Raw genomic sequence first — 17575 nt, forward strand, 5'->3', positions numbered from 1 at the left:
GCTTCTGTTAAAAAATATTTAAACTGTCACTTTGACACTTTATTTTATTGAGTGGAGTTATTTTAATGTGGAAATTATTACACAAAATACTGTAATTTCAAGTACTAGTTCTGTTCTCTCTTTCAATGTTAAAGATTGATACATTATTAAATTACCTCATATATAAAATCAACAGTAGAACAATATTATCATGTATGGTAAAAAAAAATAGTAAGTAGTGTTTCAAAAAGACATTTTGCTAAAGATAAAAAAAATTTTTATTACTACTTCATCAGATTTAACTGACAAAATAGTTTATTAACAGGAACTAAAATAAAGAATCAAAAACAATGAAAATAGACTGGACTTTATTAAAGCACTAATAAAAAAGTATTTCCAATCAAATGTAGGCAGCCTGGGCTCTTCATTTAAATTAAAAAAAAAAAGACCTAATAGACAAAGAAGTGTGGCGCTATATGTTAGTGGTCCATGGCAGTGCAGAGCTATTAATAAAAGCAGTGTGTCTCAGTCTCTATGCATTGGCTGCAATATATTTGGTGTGGAGTTAAACTAATTGCTTGTTAACATGAGACAGGATCAGCTCAGCTATTCCACATTGGCACTCTGTGGGTCATAATTAGGGAACCACACCCATAGTTGTATAAAGAGCCTGGGAGAGATCTAAAGGAAAGGGAAAGGATGAGAAAGACAAAATTGGAAGTGAAATCTAAGAAGGAAAAAAAAAAAACACAAGGCAGAGGAGGAGGCAGCTTGGCAGCTGGGGACAAAGCCCCAGATGGGGCAGTGTGCTCTGGGGGTAGGACTGCTCCTGTAGAACACTGCAGAGGAACAGAACTGACTAACCACTCTGAGAGGTCTCATGGATGACGAGGTACAGTAGTGGTAGAAAGGAGCCAGCCTCACGGTTCAACCCGCAGAGGCGGAAGGACAGTGGTGTGGACATGAGCCAGTAAATTTACATTTACTTCTATTCTTTGTAAGTGGGGTGTGGGGGGGGGGGGGAGGTATTCGGTGGGCTGACAGTTAATAAACCAAAATTTTTTATTAAAGTATCCATTCCCAAAGTAAATATTCAAGAAATGTTTTTTTTTTCCTACCATAAGCTGTTGGCAGTTAATAGACATGCCTCTTCTGTAGAAAAATAAGTTAATAATTTTGTGCTTAAAAGTGTTCGGACTGCCTTCAGGTATTAAATGTATAGTCATCATAACTAGTTTCTACGAATAGTGTCCATCTTCTGTCATATCGCTCTTTGTTCTGATGGTAAGCTCCTTCTCTGGGGCTTATAGAAAATGAAATCCCTTTTCTGATATGGTCCCTTCTTATAGCATCCCAGTAACACATGAATGTAAGTGGCAGCTCTTCAGCTTCTAACCTTATTGTGCATATAAAAGTCTTCCTTGAAAATTCTGTGATCTTCTATAGTTTGTTCTTTTCTTCTCAAAAGAGGAAAGATCTGCTTTCAGAGATCCAGACGTCCATATGTGTAATAAGTATAAAAGTTTAATATGTTACTGTGCTCTGTACAAAAAATATTTTATAAATCTACTCGCATGTACAGCTAACAGAAGGTCAGATTTAGTACACAGGGGCTCATCATTTAGAACTGCTAGGCAAGCATTAGAAGACAAGAAAGGGACAACTGCGAAATGGGCATTGTACTATTTTTGTGTTTGTCAGAGTCCGCATGACATTGAATCTTCTTTTCCTTGTTTGGAATGGCATGATTTACCTAAGTGGAGGCCTGCACATGGAGAAAGAGTATAAAGCCTTAGAACATTGCCCGGCATACCTTTGAAGCCGACGGACAGATGGGAGATAACGTCATACGATCCTGAAAATCCTTCTAGCGCAGCGACAAAAATGGCAGACTGTATACATCAAGCTCCCACTTCGGTAATGGTCTTGTCATGGCTTCCACATAACCATCATTTAAGAAAGCTGTTTTTTCTGCTATGTGATTTCTTACCGCTGTATCACTAAGGGAGGGGTATTGCCTTTTAATATCATATCTATATAGTTTCGGGTTATGTAACATGCCGCAATTACAAAAGAACTTATTCCAACCAGTTCCCTCCCCCTGCTGGATAGAATATGCCTCCCCCAGGGTTTTCTTTGTGTTCTCAACTCCATACGCCTCGCAGGAAGATCAAGTGTGCTCTGATATAAAATACAAATGTTTTTGGAAAATCTTATGGCATCATTTACATCCGATCATTTGCAAGATAATGCCACAACCTGTACTAGCAGAAGCGGAAATAAAGCCGGAAAAAAAAGCTAGAGTGAAATACATCCATCTCAGAATTCATTCATTCGCACCAAGTGTATTCAAAGTCATCAGTCAACAAAAACACTGCATCTTGATGAGCTTGAGATAACCTGAAAATGTTCAAACTCCATATTGACAGTGAGCTGGTCATTCTCTTAAAAATACCGCCCTAATGTTTTGTTTTGCAAACTATAAAGATTACAATAAATTTATTTTAAAGGTTAAAACTGTAGGAAAACAATCCCATAACTTTAGTCATGATGAGAAATGCTATATTAAGTGGAGTATTAACTTCTAATGAACTAACTCTATTTCTGTAGATGTGCTCTTTACTCACTCCTCTATATATCACTTCAAAAGTCTCCTACTGTACATTCCTCTTGGAAGCCAAACTCGCTGCAAGTTTCCACTGTGAGTAATAATTTAACCCAAAAGCAGGTTCATGCTAATAACTGATTTTCCTTTTTAATTAGGTCATCAAGCACAGTGGATTTAATAGCACTGAAATAAACTGAGATGTTTCTACAGTATATATGGAGGCTTAGAGCCTCCAGACTTTGCTTCTTGCAGGTTCTTTTTTTTTTGTCTGTACAGAATCTTATTAATTGTGTAAACTAAGAATTTCACTATACAACTGTTCTAAAAGCTAAGAAAATATAGGCTAATGAAAGAAAAGTGGCATTTATTCAAATAAAGCTCAGTGAATCTTAGGTGGGTTGTCACTGGCTACTAATGAGTGGTAAGATATAAGATATGGGAGGGGCTGCGAAATTGTGTGCCCTGGTGAGTGCATAGGTCGCTGGGTATTGTTTTGTTGAACAAAGGCCTGGTTACAATAGCATTCTGTGGAGAAAATATTCCATGATTTAAGCAATAGAACAAAATTGACTACCCTTCATACACATAATTATTTAATCACTTATTGAAGAGAATAACTAATGGTTGATACAAAATATAACTGATGGAATGTTATTGAAATTGTTTTTGTTGAAGCATTTTTTTATCTTTTGAACCCCTAGAAGTGGATTTGGATTACATAAAAAAGATAGCTGTTGAAATCAATCAAGTAAGAGTAATGTATTGATGGTGTTTTTCATTTATGCATCTGTAGTTATAGACATTGTAATTTGTAAATAATCCTATTTTGTGTAGGGCTGAACGATTGATTTCAAATTGAAATCACGATTTGAAACAATGCAATTTAGAATATATGTTATGCAGAATGTCTGACCAATAGGGCTGTTAGATGTTAGTTTGTTGATCTGATCTCATTACCATTTTGTGTACATATTTTTCATGACCATCATTTTATTTATTTTCTGGGTGCTGCTATTATGAACCTTCAGAAGCTGTGCATTAATATTCAAGGGATTCAGGCATTACATGATACTGTATGTGATGTCCAGGCTGCCGTGATATAATGGATGGCTGAACACATTATACTGCATCCTAACTTTAAGGAGTTAAAAGAAAGACTGTGAGAGACACGTGCTTGAGCAAACTAAACATTTGAATAGATTCTGGTTCTTGACATTTTAGGGTAGCCCTTTACATTCTGAGCCACTGTACGTCTAGTGAACTGACCTTGCATTCTGATCTGGACCATTCGTCTAATTTGACCTGTTAGAAAGATTGTTATGATCTTTTCCCTAATAAATCTAAACTATTTCAGTGAATCTGTTTCTTAATATCAGTAATGTTTTATTTTACATAAGTTCATTTTTTCTCAATTTTGAATTTACCACAGCTGTAGTTTCATCATTGAATTATTTTAGCACTATTTTTATGACATCATCATATATATTAGTTTCACTGTCTGTTTTTGATTCCTGCATTTCATATGATTATTCTTGATTGTTCGATTTCATGACCTTTTGACCCTGTTTCTTGTTTGAAAGTATTGTTTTTGATAAGTGATTGCCGCACTTGAAAAATTTTAGATGGATAGACTACCTCTTTCCTGTATACAGCATTTGAGTGTGCCGTAGACACTTGAAACTTTTACACCTGTTTACCTGTCTAGCTCTACTCTGTTTGCAAAACAAGCATGTTGAATACCCAAAAGTGAAATACTTAATAAGGTAATTTTACTTTGTAAAACATAGACTTGCCTCTTTGAAATTCATGTTTAAGTTTAACCATTCAGCAGTACTCAACAACTTCAGCACTTTGACTTTGTTTTGTTGTTCTGTTGTTATTTTTTTTTAAACAAACAGCAAGCATACAATTCTGCATATATGGATTACTCAAGGGACTCTCCCAATCCCTGCATAGAACAACATCTAAGCAACTGCATTTTCAACAACTGCGGCATAAATAATCTCATTTCAGCTAAAATACATCAAACATCAAAGTGAAAATACCTACTGCATATCTGGAAAGCTTAAATTTAAAACTGAAGAAAAGGTTATTTTTGAATAAATTGTGTAATATCTCATTTTTGGTAACAATAGGGATTCAGGGAGGTGGTACATAATACAACTTTTTATCTCTTGTCATTGCTAGCATTTTTTTGTTTATTTGTTGTTAAGACATACCTTTCTGTAATAACAAAATGTCCAAAATGAACACAACACATGAAAGGTATATATCTAGGTAGGAAAGATACAAATAAAAACAAGATGACTCTGATGTCAATTACTTTCATGGCCTTTCCATATTTTTCATATTAAATAATCACAAATTAACCTTGAATGTATTACCATGAAAAGGATATTATTATGGGTGTATGCATTAAATGCATATTCTCACAACTTAACACATTATGTTTGGCATGAATACATTATTCATGTATGACCTTTGCTGGACTAAATTCTTCACAGCATGTTGATTCCTAATACTGCTTTCAATGCAGGCCAAATTGTGTTTAAAACCAATATTCTGTATCAGAACAAGAGATCATATCTACAATGCCATGAGTCAAGTACAGGCTTGTCCTCTCAGCTTTGCACTAATATTAAAAACACTGTTGTCTCCATTTTCCATTTGCAACACTGGCTAAAACGTATTATATGATCAGATTCATGAGATCAAACAGATTACAACTCTCTTACATTCATAAATGAATGTTACCACAACTTGTAGAAATACAGTAGAGCATTAGTTAAGGTAAGGTGCTTGAAACAGTAGAAAGGGTTAGACAAGGAAGAACAAATGAGATTGACAAGGACCCTCAAGGTTGACGATTTAATTACCAAAAAAAAGAGTCATATTTCTTAGTCTATATTAATAAGCGTTGTGAAGGACAGTCGGGTCCCATGCCTGGCTGGGACGCCCCTACTGCATCTGTTCCGGTGGAGCTACCATAGACAGCTCAATACCTCCCCTGGGACGCTTGGTGGCAGCCTCCCTGGCAGACGATGATTCCCCAACCGGGCACATGGCTCCATGGGAGATGGAGTCCTCCACAGCCTGGTTGGGGGCTCGGATGGCCGCCAGGGGGAGCTGCATGGACTTTGCAGCCCGGCTAGTCAATTCCTCAGCCCCACCCGGAAATGCAATTAGGCCCAGGTGATCAAGCACCTGGAATACTTCCGGGTGGGGTATAAAAAAGGCCAGCCACCACCATTCGAGAGAGCCAGAGTCGGGAGAAGGAGGACTAAGCCTGAGGAGGAGTGGTGGTGCTGCCAGAAGGATTGTTGCTGTGGTGAACTGTGCTTGTGTGGGACTGTGTATTGCCTGTGGGTCACGGGGAAGACGTGCGCCCATGGGTGAAGAAAATTAAACGTGTGTGTTTAAGACATACGGTGTCTGTCTGTCTGTGCCTGGGGCCTGGTCTTTTACAGCGTACAGAATAATATAGGCAGTATTTGAATATAAAAACTGGACTATGCTGAGAAATACCATAGACTTTATTTTCCATCCATCCATTTTCCAACCCGCTATATTCCTAACTACAGGGTCACGGGGGTCCGCTGGAGCCAATCCCAGCCAACACAGGGCACAAGGCAGGAACCAATCCTGGGCAGGGTGCCAACCCACCGCAGGACACACACACAAACACACCCACACACCAAGCACGCACTAGGGCCAATTTAGAATCACCAAATAGACTTTATTTTAAATCCTTTAAATTGAAAATAATCCCTTTACTTTAGATGTACATGTAATCATCTTGAAAATACTCAGTATTTTATATAGCCTATTCATAGTACTCATGGCTGGAAACTGCCACTCCCAGCTCCATTTATATTTAAATAAATGTAGTAAAAAAAATTAAATGAAATATGAAATATTGTTGAATATAGAAGATTATAGAAGAGAAAGACTAGACAAAAAGAATCCATAAAGGTACTGCAGATTTTCTATAGCAGTTTCAAAGTGGAGCACCATAAACAAAGTGTGTACAGTATAATATGCAATTGCACATTTAAACACAGTATTGTTCATGTCACAAAAGCAGAACATGTGATTTTTTTTTTTTTGCAATGGTTCATGCAGCATTGTTTACTGAACTCCTTGAAGCTGTCTGGCAGTTAAAGCGTTTAATGTACATTAAACTTCATAAAAAAGGCTTGCCATACACTGTAGTCAATTGTTGGTGCTGTTTACCATTACCATTACTTAAAAATTCAGACTTAGACCCACATATACTTAATAATTATAGACACATTTCAAATTTACTTTTTCTGTCTAAAATACTTGAAAAAGTAGTAACCAATCAGCTTCAGTCACACCTTACGCATCACGATTTCCTTGAGAAATTCCAGTCTGATTTCCACACTGGTCATAGTACAGAATTGGCACTAACACGTATTGTTAACAACATTCTGATATCCTCTGATGAAGGAAACTCTACTGTAATTACAGTATGTTGTTAGAATCAAGTGCAGCATTTAACACCATTGACCATTCTATTTTACTGTACAGGCACCGTCCTTGCATGGTTTAGCTCTTATTTATCAAATAGATTCAAGTACGTACAGAAATGTGCAGACAGTACTCCATCATTATACACAGTACTGAGATATGGTGTCCCACTGGGCTCAGTACTGGGATCTTTACTGTTTCTCACTTTACATCCTTCCACTGGGATCTATCATTAGAAAACATAATGTTCATTTTCACTCGCACGCAGATGACACCCAGTTAAACCTTGCTTTAAGACAAAATGAAGTTTGTCCAATGTTGTCCTTAATTAGTTGTGTTAGTGAATTAAAGGAATGGACAGATGAGAACTACTTGTCTCTAAACACTGATAAAACAGAGTTGTTTATTATTGGAGGAAATGATGCTGATCGCAATAGTATTTTGTCATTATTTAACTCTCTTAGTTGTCTAAATCATGTTTCTTCCATCTTAAAAATGTTGAGAAATGAATGCTTTTTTCTAAATAAGCAGGATTCTGAGAAATTAATTCATGCATTTATTTCTAGTAGGATTGACTACTGCAATGCGGTGTTCACTGGATGTTCAAACTGTTCTTTATACAGCTTCCAGTTAATCCAAAATGTGGCTGCAAGAATTATTACAAGAACAAGAAAATATGAACACATCACTCCAGTTCTTAAATCCTTATACTGGCTCCCGGTTAAGTTTAGGGCAGATTTCAAAATCCTCCTTTTAACATATAAAGCATTAAATGGCCAAGGTCTGGCTTACTTGTCTGAACTTATCATGACTTACAAACCAGAACGAACATTAAGATCTCAAGATGGCAGTCTGCTTGTGATTCCAATGATTAATAAAAAAACAATGGAAGGTCAAGCTTTTAGTTTCAGGGCTCCTAAACTGTGAAATGGTCTGCCTGCTACTATAAGAGATGTCCCTTCGGTCTCAGGTTTCAAATCCTGGCTGAAGACTCACTACTTCAGTTTAGTATATCCTGACTAGAGCTGCTGATTAACTGTACAGACTGCATACAGGTATCTGTTACTAGTTATTAGCACTAAAACATAAGTAACATAACCCTTACCTATTTTGTTTCTCTTCTCGTTACTCAAATGTGGCACTTGGTGCCACTGCCCAACTGCCAGGTTGTTTTGCCTGCCTAAGGTAGTCATCTCTGATGGTGGATCGCAGGAATCGTCAGGTAGAGAGGTCCTTTCTTCAGGCCCAGTGCTGACTCAGCTATGGAATAGCCAATAGTGGAAGGCAGCTTGATGGCCAAAGTCTCTAGGACTCTGAACAAATCCAGATCATATTATGTGATATCGTTTACTATTGAATTCTGCTCTGTACTTGTAATATTTCTATTGCACTGTTATATTGTATTGAGGATAACGTGTTCTGTTCTGTGTATTGTATTGTATTTACCCCTTTTTTTTGACACCCACTGCACGTCCAACCTACCTGGAAAGGGGTCTCTCTTTAAACTGCCTTGCCCAAGGTTTCTTCCATTTTTTCCCTGCAAGGGTTTTTTTGGGAGTTTTTCCCTTGTTTTCTTAGATAGTCAAGGCTGGAGGTCTGTCAAAAGGCAGGGCCTGTTAAAGCCCATTGCGGCAGTTCTTGTGTGATTTTGGGCTATTCAAAAATAAATTGTATTGTATTGTTTCCTAATGTTTCCCCTCCTTCCTCCTCAACAGATCTGATGACCAGCAATAACATCACTTCAGGGTTCCATCCTCTTGAGCCTGCCTGCTCCCTCTGGCTTCCTCTTAAGGAGTTCCACCACAATCTGCTCTAAACCATGACTAAAAAGACATCCTTCTTATGTTGTTCATTTTTTTCCACATCAAATATATGTTGTTTGCCTTATCGTGCCCCAACACTTTATGATCTCCTTCTCGTTTTTTTTCTACAGTATATATAGTATAGTCAAATTATTATTTGACACTTTGAACTGCGTTAGACCCATAATAGTGTTCATCATGACCAAGCACTTTACAAATAAAAAAAAAGCCACAGGAGTGTAATGTTTTAATGGGTCAGATTACCATTGTCATTTTGTCTAAATGAAAGCATCCACTTTGTTCATTTACGCCATTTAACAGGTCTTAGTACTTTAGTACTTAGTCTTTTACTTGGTCTAAGTAAAAGTGCCTCTTCCTTTTTATAAAACAACTCTGATCCCGGTTGCCTTCCTGGTCTCTTTTCCTCTAATCTCATCTCCTTCTAGAATGCATCTGAGCCCTAGGTTATTTATTTATTTTTTTATTTTTTGCATAATGTACTCATTGGTTTTATAACCATGCATCTTTATTTTTTCTTCTGCTGACATTTCAAATACTGTTGCTGTGTTTTTTTCTCCCTTTATGATTGATCATGTCCCAGAACTTTAAAATGCTGTGGACCAGAATTTAATTATCTTCATGTTAAATTTCATATACTTTATTAATAAACTTTCATTTTTTTCTGACTAAATATTTTGCAAATGCCATTCTGTGTTTAATCATGTTATTGTACCTTCCATTGTCTGAAATACACCAACCTAAATAATGAAAGCTATTACAAACCTGATTTCCTATTAATATTATGGAGTCAAGGTGTTCAATATTTGATCACAATTTAAAGTCAATACTTCAAGTGAACCTATCTCTGAAAACAAAATTTATTCTGAAAATTCCATTCTACAACTCAGACAGCTATTGAAACAATAAAAGGTGAGTCAATTTCCTCATCCATCACTACTAACAATGTGCTACAATTATATCTCTATGGAAACCAATCTGATCATATCTTTGAAGATGCTGGCCGAGAAGAGAAATTGATTTAATTCGGCTGCAGGGTGTGCAGGAATGCTCCTTTTGACAATCTGTTGATAAGCAGGAAGGAAATATATGTATGGTATATCTTAAAATTTGACTAAATCTTTTAAATGCATTTTGAGTATCTTAAGCTTTTAAGCTATCCATGTAACAGATAAGAACATATAAAGGTTTTGGAAATTACTTTAAGTTGTGATTTCTTATAATGCATTTGGGGCAGAGTAATTTGTTACCAAAGACATTGTAATTCATTTAATATATCCGAATAAATTTTAAACTAATGTGGTTTGGTAAGTTTGCCAGTTTTTTATTTCACCACATAGAACACAGCCCCGTAAGGCTGAATTTAAATTCTGGCCTATTTATTGGGTGTAGAGTTTAAACAATCTCCTCGGATTCAGTAGATTTTCTTCTATATTTTCTTTCATCCTGCACTGTAGCTAATTACTGTATGTTTTGGATGTGAATGTGTGTGGCCTGTGAATGATGAGCAACCTAATTCATGAAAAGTTCATACTTGCATCCTATTGTTCCAAAGAAACATTGCAATCTACTTCCTCCCTGCAACTAGGTCTGGAAAATTAGTATAAACATATTGCATATTAAGTGAAGCTTTCTAGCAAATGATATTCATGAGCTCAGGATTCATATTAACAAAACATTTTGTGAGCTGCGAAGCTAATCGTACCCCCAAAAAGACACAGACGCCCCTGGGAAAAACCCTAGGAAACATAGACAGACTACCTTCACATTTCTCCTTTCCCTTCTGGCCGGCTCTGTCGCGTAATCTGCCTCCCGCGCGGTACTCCGCCTTCTCAAAAAGCCAGTACGGGCTTCTCTCAGTTGCTTAAAACTGATTTCTTGCTTCTCCTTACCCCTCTCCCAGACATTCTCTCCTCCTGGGAAAACTGTCATCTCTGAATTGTCATGGAAGAGCATGTTTAAACTTTTGAAAAGAGACAAATGTTTGTTTGCAGTGTTTTGAATAAAGTTCCTTTCTTTTCTACAACCTCCTGTGTCTCTGTGCAAATCTGTGACCCAAGTGTGACAATTTTTTTTCTTTGTTGTTCATGTCACTTTAACACATTGTTATACATTAATTTCTATGTATTTTATTGTTTGTGTTTTTTACCCAAGGATTCCATTGCTATGGTTTTATTTTATTTTGTATTTTGATTTGACAAAGTTTATTTTTTCTTATGGAATTCTTTTTCAACCAATTCAACCATCATGGTGATAAAATTATGGATCAGACATATGGCCTCTATATGCTTTATCCCTTGGTGAATTCGCATCAAAGAAATCAATTCTCTTTAGAAGTAGTTAGTTTCAGTTTCAAGCAGGCCCTAGTGCTAGGTTCTGGTGGTTCCAACTTTGTTTTACCCCCAGCTTCTATTTCTTGTCTTGTCAATGGGTTTCTGTTTCCAGTTTTTGATCTCCCAGTTTTAACTTCTTGCTTTATTTCAACTACATCTCTGTTTTTTTAAGCATCACAAGGTCCCGTTTTCATTCTCACAATAATCCTCAGATATGTCTAGTGTTTCATTGGTACAACACTTGATTTAAAATCTCTGAATTCCTATTAACTACAGAAAGAAAACATAATGGACCTTTGTTGCTAAGGATCAAATAATACTATGCTTAATCAATGCTTAATTACAACACACTCTAAAAACAAGTAAGGAATGAGTAGGAAGGACTAATACCCCAAATGAAAAAAAGATGTTGATACAGTATTCCCATTAATAGAGATAAGGGAAAGAATCAAGACAATAAAGGATTTAGGATTGAGTATCCACCACCTTGACCAGAAAGACTTGGTAAAAGACTTGGATGTATGACAAAACAGAATAAGAAGTACATGAAAATGACCTTTATAAAAGGTAAGCAGCAAGAGAAATAGCAAACAATGAAATACTAGCAGAGATGAAGAAAAAAAAATGGAGCTTTGAATAGATCACACAAATTACATGATGGGTTGTAAATCTATACACAAGATTAGGCCAAATTTGGTCATTGTAACAGGTGCACTAATTTCTGAAATGAATATTTTCATTGTCTCTGTTGTCCCAGTGGCAAGCAGAGGTTGCTGTGTGTTGCTGCCTATTGTTTCATTGTAATTTATTAGTAGTGTAAAATGTCAGATGTGGGAGCCATGCTGGAGGTGAGCACTAGAGGCAACAAGATGCTGTGCTGCATGATTCACTCTGTAAATGGAAAAACAAACAAATGTGTTAAGGAGCAGAGAAGGAACCACAGGTGAGAATGGGAATCCTGTGAGACAAGGGCAGATCTAAAGCAATGCTTGTTAGTATTTTTTACAATATAAATAGTATGGGGAGTCAAGAAGAGGGAAGCCAGACATTTTCTCCTTATATTTCATTAAAATTGCCTTCCTAATGCTCTGAAAATATAATAATAATAATTTAAAAAACTATGCTGGTCTGCAAATTAGAGTTTAATTTTCTTACTACAATGCAGATTCCCTTTTCTGCCATGTAACATTTAGAATATTGCTTCTGACTTTACAGATTTTGTTATAAAATTAAACATTCTGTTTCAGATTTTATAAAAAGATGTCTGATTTTTAAGCATGCCTCTAGATCTATAAAACATAAATTTAGAATCAATCTCGCCCTTATTTTAGGTACTCTATATTTTAGTGATTTGATTATCAAATGTCTCTTATGTGGCTCCAGTATATTGACTCCCTGTTATTTTAAAAATAATTTGTTAGATATTTGCAATTACTCAGTAAGTTAAATAAAATCATTTACAGTTAGAGAGAGAGGAAAGAGGTTGGGAGCATGAACTGATAAAACGTGTTGCCGTACCCACCACGTGACAAACCACCTCAGGATCCCAGATTAGGACCAGATCACAGCCGTGGAATGGATAACACTTCAGCACCACACTAGTTCAAATACAACAGAACAGTGAGAGGTTTTTTACAGTAGCTGGAGTGCCAATGCTGCCACCACCAGCTTCCCTGGCATTTAGTTAGTATAAATGTGTATAAAAATGAGATGCTCTCAGGACAGCCTTTCCCTTATTTAAAGTCTGTTTTTTTCATCAACCACACTGTATTTTATAGTGATTACCATCCAATGAAGCTTTATAAGTATACAACAGTTATCCACATGAAAAAGTTGGTATGGAAAACAGTTGCATGAACAAGGCAGGGCCCAGCTCTGGATGGGATAGTAAACCATTGTTAACCATACTCATTGAAGCAGGCCAATCTGGAAGCACCAGATGAATCAGTAAAATAAAACACCCATCAACAACTCATGTGCATATGGGTGAAAAAAGAAAACTGTTACTGTGAAGAAAATGCATTAATCACTTTGGCTATTCATGTGAAAAGACAATTTCCCCTTGGGGATTAATGCAGTGTTCCAAATATTACCATTGACTCATAACATACTGTATATTCTGCAACCTACTTAAATCAATTAGGGATTCACAGAGGGCTGTAGCCCATCCAGGCAGCATCAGAGTGAAAGCAGGAGCCAAACCTAGATGGAGCAGCATTTCATCAAAGGACCCACTGTTGAACACTCACAAATTTTTGAATGATCAGTGATCTTAACATGAATGTTTTTAGAAAGAAAACCAGAGCACACAGCCAAAGGAGAATGACCTAATGCCACACAGACCGCAGCCGCATATGGGTTTTGAACTCTGACTGCTGCATCTGTGATGAAGTAATATATTAACTACTGTACACGTATGACATCCTTGTTTGCATAAATATTTTTGAATTCTTAGCACTGGAATACTAACTATTTCTGTGATTTGCTTAGATTCACATAGTGATACAAAGTTAGGAAATAAACTTTGCAGTATTTTGTACCTTAATTTTTAATGCTTTAGCATTCAGACCACACTGCTGCTCTGACTTTTGCAGTTATTTTTTCTCTCAGTTATTCTCTCACAATCCCAGCATTCAGATACAGGCTGAAAACCCAAAACAATAACTAGCTAACTTAGAATCCCAGGTAAGAATTTAAAATTCTACACCAATTTTTTTTTTATAGACACTACTATACAAAACAGTAATATCCACCAGTCCATCCATTCATTTTCTGAACCATGCAATAGGATAGCAGAGGGCTGGAGCTGTTTCTAGGAAAATGGGATACAAGGCTAGAATAAGTCCTGGATAGATCTCCAGTTAGTGGTACATATACAGTATAAATAACAATAAGCAAGAATAATATCATACAAATTAAAATAATAAATAAGTGCATTTAAATATAAAGTCAATCCTCAACATTTCCATATTTAACTTTTGCAACTTTAAGCATTTGCTTGTTTTATAGTGACCTCATCTTTGTGGCTATACAAAATAGAGAAAAAATAATAGGCATGATGCATGCAAATTTGGCGAGTGGCTAGTTACCTACTAAGGTGCTTCATCAATTTTTGTTCACTCTATCACTGTAAAGAACCCCCTGTGAATATGTTAGATGTTTTCCTTGTTTTGGCTAAAAATCTATATTGTGTTGTAATTATCCACCTAAATTGTATTGCAAGTCTTCCAGACTCTAAGCTCAAACGTGCAAAGTCAGTGACGCTGCTTAGTAAGAAAACAAAGATGTTAGATACACTTCATGCCAGAATGTCGGCAGCCATTGCTGGCCGTGACCAGCTGGCTGGAGATATCAAGGCTGCTGATCCCATCATCGAAAGCAGCCTCAAGGTTAAACGTCAGCTCGTCTCTGCCATGCTTCCATACTCCGAGACATTTAAAGATCTCAAGCGGCACACAAAATAGTTGTGACTGACAGATTATTTCAAACAGGCGCATTCTTCATGATCTCCAATGCCATCCGCCAGCAATGAAGAACAGAGTGTCGGAGGTGGTGTTGAGATCTCACCAGTCTCTGTGTCTTATGACAGCAGCAACTAAATGTTTTTTTTATTAAGGAGTTAGCATAAAACATCACAGAATTTCAGTGAATAACTTGTGAGAAAAGTGTTTCCATGTTACCAGTTTTGATTTGTGCACTGCATTTTATAGATAGGTAGATAGACAGACCTTTATTTGTCTCCATGGGGAAATGTGGCTTTTTTCAAAAGCTATTTAAATAAATAAATGCATAAATAGGCGGATTAGTAAAAAAAATAAATATACACACACATTTTGGTCTGAACATAAACCAGAATGACTACAAAGCAAGAACATTAAAAAGAAAGAAAAGTTCTGACTTGGCTGTCATAGTCACAGTGAGGCATTATGTAGACATATTGCTGTTGGTATAAAGGAGCCCCAGTGGCATTTCTTGACACACTTCTGCTGAATAATTTGTTGACTGAAAGTACTCAATGTTAGTGTGTCACACAGAGGATGTGCAGCATTGTTCATAATGGCACTCAGTTTTGTTTAAATTCTCTCCTCCACTATTACCACAAGGCAGCCCAGAGTGCATCCTATAACTGAGCTTGCCCTTTTAATTAGCTTGTTGATCCAGTGGGCTTCTCCTGAAGTGATGCTACCAGTCCAGCACACCATTAATCCATCCATCCATTATCCAACCCTCTATATCCTAACTACAGGGTCACGGGGGTCCGCTGGAGCCAATCCCAGCCAGTACAGGGCGCAAGGCAGGAAACAAACCCCGGGAAGAGCGCCGGCCCACCGCAGGACACACACACCCTCAGACCAAGCACACACTAGGGACAAGTTAGGATCACCAATACACCTAACCTGTATGTCTTTGGACTGTGGGAGGAAACCGGAGCACCCGGAGGAAACCCACGTGGACACGGGGAGAACATGCAAACTCCACGCAAGGAGGACCTGGGAAACGAACCTGGATCTCCTTACTGCAAGGCAGCAGCGCTACCACTGTGCCACTGTGCCACCAACTCCAGCACACCACAGCGTAGAAAATCATGTTGGCCATCACAAAGTTATAGAAGATGTGAAAGATGTCACTTTCCACATTAAAGGAACACAGTCTTCTAAGAAAAAAGAGCCTCCTCTGCCGTTTCTTATACAGTATATAGTTTCTCTGTGTCCTGAGACCAGTCCAACCTCTCATTTATGTGGACCCTCAAGTACTTGTAGGAGTGGACTACCTCTACATTCACTCTTTGAATAATCATCAAACAAAGTGGCTCTTTGGTGCAGCAAAAGTCAATAATCCGTTCCTTGGTTTTGTTGATGTTAAGATGCTGATTCCTATACTGTATCACATTCCCTTTATCAATACACACCATAAGTGCAGAATCATCAGAGACTTTCTGAAAGTGACATAACATGGTGTTATAGTTGTAATTGGCAGAGTACAGAGTGGTTCTCCAGTGCTGCTCACATCCGTACCTGAAAGACAGTCCTTGAGTCTCACAAACTACAATGTGCCCGACAGATGGTTCATTATCCAGGACAGCAGAAGGTCATCCACCTACATATCTGAGTTTACCCTTAAACAGGGATGGCTGGATGGTATAGAAGGCACTGGAGAAATCAAAAAAAACAATCTTCATAGTAGCTGCCTGCTTTGTCAAGATGATAATAAACTTTGTGGAGCAGGTACATAATTGCATCCTCTACTCTAATCTTTGTGCGATTGGCAAGCTGAAGTGGGTCCAGGTGATCTACCACAAGAGGACTCATATAGTCTAGGACCAGTCTCTCATGATGTGAGATGTAAGTGCCACTGGTCTGTAGTCATTAGGTGAAGAAGCACCTGCCTTCTTCGGAACAGGAACATTGCACAGGTGTTTTCCAAAGCATTGGCACTTACTGAAGCCTTAGGACAGACTGCACAGAAACAGAGGATGCCACAAAGTTGATCGGCACAGGCCCATAAAGATCAAGGACTGACTTCATATCATTTCACAGCTTTTCCAGTGTTTAGCTTTCTCAGTTGTCTTCTTAATTGATCTTCAGTTATGATTAGTCCACACTGACAGTCAGAGGTGGGCTTGTCACTGGCCATTCCAGTTGACATGGTAGGAGTTGTTCAGGTAGTACAGATTGTGTGGGGAGACTGGTCATTGGAAGAAGGTGGTAGTGGAAAATCTATTAAAAAATTGGTACTGAGTGTTAACTCTGTCCACATCCCCTTCTAGCACCTAAGCCCTGGATTTCTTGAGTCCTGTAATTATATCCAGTCCATTTCAGACATCCTTCAAGTTTTTCTGAGTAAGTTTGTTTTCTGTTTTAGTTTTGTAAGCACTCTTTCCTTCACTCTGCTTTTTCTTTACCTCATGCTCTACATCCTTTAGAGCCTCTTTGCCACCAGATTTGAACGCCTACTTTTCTCATTCAGGTCACCTTTTAGCTCCTTAGAGGTGTTGATGCAGAAGATAATATAGTCTGTGATGAAGTGACAGAGTCCCTCAATATTGTCACCATGTGACTTGCACATCATTTCCCAGTCTGTCATCTGGAAGAAGTCATTCAGAGCTATATCAGCCACCAGGCTCCACGTCATTATTCTGGTGGTTATAGGTTGCTGTCTAATAACAGACTCATAGCTAGGAATATGATGAATTAGACTGTGGTCAGATTTGCCTAAAGCAGCCAGCAGATTACACTGAAAGACATCTTTAGCATTTGAATACAGCAGGTCCAGCTTGTTAACTTGTTATTTCTTTGAGTGGAACTGGTCACAAACTGATAGAAAATTGTCATTCCAAACTCACA

The 17575-nt window shown here is 37.5% G+C and overlaps 1 pseudogene; it reads right to left on the reverse strand.

The window, feature by feature from the left end:
- LOC114649356 (uncharacterized) overlaps window positions 1-17363 on the reverse strand; it is a 29257-nt pseudogene extending 11894 nt beyond the window's left edge.
- Window positions 17364-17575: the final 212 nt, after the last annotated feature.

The sequence above is a fragment of the Erpetoichthys calabaricus genome, chromosome 3 (assembly GCF_900747795.2).
Source record: "Erpetoichthys calabaricus chromosome 3, fErpCal1.3, whole genome shotgun sequence".
Classification (NCBI taxonomy): domain Eukaryota; kingdom Metazoa; phylum Chordata; class Cladistia; order Polypteriformes; family Polypteridae; genus Erpetoichthys; species Erpetoichthys calabaricus.